Here is a 5,458-nt window from a genome sequence, read left to right as displayed (position 1 = left end):
TCTCACCTTGCATGACTTGCTTTTATGAAAATAAATTAAAACACACTATATTCTACTACCTTTACAAAAATAACATATTGTCTCCTCAAATGAATGCATCAAAATAAATATATTGTGCATATGCACACTCCAAGTCCTTATGTTAATAGATGCATACAAAATATAGTGCTTTTGATAATATTTCTCCACATTGTAGAGAACATGAATTCTATGCATTAAATTGTGTACTCTAAAATAATAATGTCTCTTAACTCCGTCTAATTATTTACTCACCACAACACAACACAACACACATTAGTATCCTTCCATCCTATCTATGAAGCATAATGCGACTGGTTGTGTATGCACACATTCGCACAATAAGTAACAAACCATAAGGCAAATAGATAAATATTCATAATAAAAATAAATCAATAAATATAATCCCATAACACTCCCCTTGCCTCGTGTGTTCGTGCATCAACGTTGAATAGTAGCCCAAAAAAAAAAAGCTAATCTGGAATCAAAAGAACCTCCTTGAATCATGTGTCGCCTCCTCTTGTCGCATGAACATAGAAACTCCACCAACCAATCGAGTGAGGCTTAACACATAGAAGTTTGAGATAGGAAACATTGCATGCCTTTCAAAGATGACCCTTGCATTGCCCTCACAATCAAGAGGCCACAATCGCAAAGACATTGACATGACATGAGCACCTTTGTAATAATCGCATGTCCTTTTCCATTTGTGATAACATCCACCAAATTTTGCACACATGCTAATTTGATCATAATCATGTATGCTCATGTTTAACCATGATATATTTTCCGAAGCATCCCTTACCAAAGTGAAACGAGGTGTGTCAGTTACATCATTTCCACAGGTCTTTTATTCCATTGCACTAAATGGAGCTAAAACACAAGGAGGAGGGAGTGAAAACATGTGTTGATTAGTCCTCAAACACACCCAAGGTCTTTCTATAGTTTCCTGTTCCTTTCATGTCTACAAGGCATATTGCATGTATTTTATTATCACATCCTATAGCTTCTTGTACCAGTCACACCAACATTACCCACCCTCTACTATTTTGTGGCATCGTAACATCTCTAGCTAGCACCCTATCCCCGGGACCTACACCCACCCAGAATGTGTACGGCAATCTTCCATCATGAGTTGGTTGGTGTATGTAAACTCCTCATCTAGGAGCTTGATATGGCTCTCACCATTACATTTAATCCCAAAGTTTACACTAACGGATTCGAGCAAATCACATGGGAGAGGAAACATGCCCATGCAAAGAAAGAGAGTGGTGGGATAGCCTTCTCGACATATATGATCTTGTTAACATAGCAAATTTGGCTTTCAATCATGGGGAAGCCCTCCCCTTCACATGGCATTATAAAGGAATCAGGCTCCACATGGAGAGTGGCCTCGACTTGATGATTGTATTGAAATCGTGGCGGATGGTGGGCCTCTCCAGACAATACGATGAGGGTACTAGATGGACGCTAGCGGCTACATCCTAAAACCATGTTCAGATCCTCTACATCCCAAGAATCCCACGGGAATATGCAAGTAGCGGCCTCGACTCCTTCAGTTCAACTCGTCATTTTCAAGGCTCGGAGAGCAAACTCTAGTTGTGAGGAGGACTTAATTAGACATTGGGTTAAGCATGTAGATGAGATAACAGAGCTGGCAAAAGAGCATGGTAAAGCTGATGAGGGCATATATAGTCGAAAGCCCAAGGTGAGAGGTGCAGGAATTTATATCTTAGGTTGTGTCCGAATGATGTTTCTATTCATCATCGATGTCTCAAGTGGAGGCCTTCAGCCCAAAATAATAAATGATAACACCATTATGCAATGCTATGCTAACCTTAAATGGCTAATATTCCTTTTATTGTTACTTTAATAATGAAGACTAGGAAGTCACTCGGCATGATGGCATCCCAGTGGGGTTATTTCAAGCACTCTGGGAGTTATGCTCTAACAACAACCTACACAACCTGTTGAATACAATCAAGATTCAAGGCTCTTTCCTAGACTGAGAGTTAAACAAGGGATTGATTAAATTGATACCCAAGTCAGGGATTGATTAAGTTGATACCCAAGTCTATTGAGAGGAAGAAGCTCATGCAATGGAGGCCTCTCACGATGCTCAATGTGGTGTACAAGATCATGGCAAAGGCAAAGGCCAACAAAATCAAATTTCTGCTATCAAAGGTTGCGCCATGTACGCTCATGTTTAACCACAGTAGATGTATATTTTCCGAAGCATCCCTTACCAAAGTGAAACGAGGTGTGTGAGTTACATCATTTCCATAGGTCTTTTATTCCATTGCACGCCCTATCCACATCATTGCTGTGGTAGCACAACACGAGTCATCTGTGAGCAAATGTGCATGCATATATGTTTTCATTGCACTTGTAAGTTTCAACATTTCCACATGCAGTATTTTCCCTTCTAGTAGTGAACTGCATCGATGCAATTAAACCATGGATCGTATTTGTGAACAAAAGCGATCCAAAGAGGCATCGATGCAATTAAACCATGGATCGTATTTGTGAACAAAAGCGATCCAAAGAGAGCATCGAAAAGAAAACACACGATGGGGCTGCACACTGCGGAAACCAGAAGCCGAAAAACAAGAGAGTTTGCATACTGTAACGCAGGACGATTCAAAATCACAGGCCCGGAAAAGAAAGGGAGACGGGGTTCGCGTCGCCTGAGAGATTCGAACTCTCGCGGGCAGAGCCCATGTACTTAGCAGGCACACGCCTTAACCACTCGGCCAAAGCGACCCGACGATATACGACATGCACACAGATTCTACATGTTGCAATTCTTAGGACTCGCCTTTTAGATATTTAAAACCGCAAGCTAGCGACGGTCATCAGAGCGTGAAGCATAACGCATTTTACATAAAGATCTCAGCAGCCTCTCCCGAGTCCCATCGCATATCCGTTTCCGAACGATCTGTGTTAGCCGAGGAAATAATTTCAGACATGCGTGACGTGCATTTACCGCGCTTTGCAAAATACGTTATCGACGTTGCCCACACACAACATGTGACTTGTTGATGGTAAAAGTTCAATTGTAAGTCCTCTTAGAATGTGGATGGCCAGAATTCTTGTACGTCCGACGGTAGCGCTTCCGAAGGCAGCTGTATCCTAGAACTCAGTTTCGAGTTTCATGATTGTAAGGCCCGACTGGTCAGTCTAGCCTTCCAAAAATTCTCCACGCGCCCCGTGAAGGGACGGACGTGGAGGGGGTTTGGAAATAGTTTTCAACCAGCAATTGACGCGTCTCGGTATACCCTCACTAACTACGTCATTGCCCCAAGCGCAAAGATAATTGTATCAGCCAGCAGCTCACACTTTATAAATCCTATTCTTCGTCGATGCGCATAGCTTTGCTTATGGGATGTTCTTTGCGTGCGTCCTCCACCGCAGATTGGCGATTGGTTCCCCGACGCAGGGATCGTGTATCTCTATTGCTGTGTTTGGAGGCGAGGTATTGCTATGGCCTTGCAATATCTACTTCCCTTGGATTGATTACCCATGCCTTCATAAAGGGGTTGAAAATAGCAAGTTAAGGAAAGTTTATTGCAATCAAAGCCACCGGTTTGCCTCATAGAGATGATTTCACTCAACCTTCATAAAGGAGTTGAAAATAGCAAGTTAGGGGAGGTTCATTGTAATCAAAGCCACCAATATGCCTCGTCAGAGATGATTTCACTCAACCTTGCCCGACTTGGGATGGATAGATTTGCATTGTTCCCTAGCTCGATAAGTGGAATAGTTGTTGTCATCAACAAGTGCCACTATATATACCATCTTGACAAGCTCTATAAATATTGCTGCACTGGTGACTTGTGAGTCACAACATGAAACACCTTTAGAAACTCCCCTCAAGTAGATTACAAAATCATCGTCATGCACATCCCAACTTGCTTTGATTTCCCTTGTATCACTCTGAAATTCGTGCATATGTGGCTACATGATAATCTAGCAACGTAAGTAGCTTAATGCTTCAAACTGCCCTCACAGTCCTTGGTTGGAATACAAAAAGCTTTGCATACTATTCTTGATGGCCTTCACCCAAACAAGTGGATGGAGGACCATAAGCTGTGTTTGCGAGAACAAGAGAAAGGGCCAATATATTATATGCATTATAACAAACACATATAGCGCTTGATGATTCCATCATCCGAAACTCTTTGGAGTGTAGCTCATAACCCGTGAAGGGCCAATAGATTATGTGCATTACGATGATTCCATCATCTAGAACTCTTTGGACTATAGGTCATAACCCGTGAGGGACGCATGGCAATCACCTAAGCCATCCTAAGATTACACACAATGAACCATAACCATACTAGGAAACTACAAGATAATGTCAAAACGTTAGCAACGAGCTCTATATAAATCAACCTAGATGGGCAAGCCTTAGGGAGCCTTCACTTATCATACCATTTTGGAAGTCGATGTGATCAAGTTTTGATAGAGGAAATCTACTAAACATAAGTGTGGCACTATCTCCCTCCTTACTTCAACAGCCAATATAATCACCCCATCTAGCTATTTGGCAAGATTCATAATCGCTATTGCATGCCATTATCATCCAGAGGGCTAAAAGGATTGCTTGCATCAACACCCCCTCTTGGACATGAAGGTATCAGATGTGCCTATATATGGTTGCTCCAACATGATCAAGGCAATGCACTGCTCACTATGTCCCCATTCCTAAGAGCATGTATGCCATTTCTACCACACAAGCATTGGCCTCTATCACTAACTATGTTACTAGAAATCATGGAAACCACTTGCATATGTGTAGGTGTAGCATGCGGGTTCAATGCAAGGGATTTCCAAATCCCTTTTTGCACATTTGTTACATACGATGCCGTTTAATCATAGGTTGAATGAACATGTTCGTGTTTTACTCAAATAAATTAACAAATACACCATTTTTGGCCTTGAATGAGAGGTTTAACATAGTTAGCAAGGAGGTTGAGATTATATCTTTTCCATCCTCCTTGGGGAGTTCCTTCCAAAGACTAGTCCAACAAGTGCATCATGTTCAATCCTTGGCCTTCCGGTTGATCTATAAGGGCAATCTCTTGCATGTTATACCATACAACCTCCTTCCATTTACACAAGCATGAGGGAAGAAGTAACACTCTCTTTGCACCTTCTAGGCAATGTTGTATAGATACAAAGCATCATCATAAATTGGCACATGTGTGATCTTTTTTATAAACCTTTGAGAAGAATGTATGTAATTTTTGCCTAATTTGAAAACCCTTAGATTGTTGGAAGGAATTGTTTAGGCTTTGATTGAAAATACCTAAAATCAACAAAGGTAAAGAGGGGCAACCTAGCTCACAAAAGGAGAAGCTTAAAAACTAGCAAGCAAAAGAAGAAGGACTAACAAGAGCCTACACTGACAAGGAGAATTAGCATCTCTCTTTTTTTT

The 5,458-nt window shown here is 41.4% G+C and overlaps 2 non-coding genes across 2 annotated transcripts; both read right to left on the bottom strand.

Moving 5' to 3' along the window:
* Positions 1-2,699: 2,699 nt before the first annotated feature.
* On the bottom strand, positions 2,700-2,781 carry TRNAS-GCU (transfer RNA serine (anticodon GCU)). Its single transcript has one exon. It is a non-coding gene; the product is annotated as a tRNA-Ser (tRNA).
* A 407-nt stretch (positions 2,782-3,188) lies between these two features.
* LOC148036428 (U4 spliceosomal RNA) lies at positions 3,189-3,332 on the bottom strand. The gene has a single exon (XR_015691053.1). It is a non-coding gene; the product is annotated as a U4 spliceosomal RNA (small nuclear RNA).
* Between the last annotated feature and the right edge of the window lie 2,126 nt (positions 3,333-5,458).

The sequence above is a fragment of the Lygodium microphyllum genome, chromosome 5 (genome assembly GCF_053477565.2).
Source record: "Lygodium microphyllum isolate KBCC chromosome 5, Lygodium_microphyllum_v1.1.10, whole genome shotgun sequence".
NCBI classification, from domain to species: domain Eukaryota; kingdom Viridiplantae; phylum Streptophyta; class Polypodiopsida; order Schizaeales; family Lygodiaceae; genus Lygodium; species Lygodium microphyllum.
Note: the sequence above shows the minus strand (reverse complement) of the source record. Positions and strands in the feature narration are given on the sequence as shown.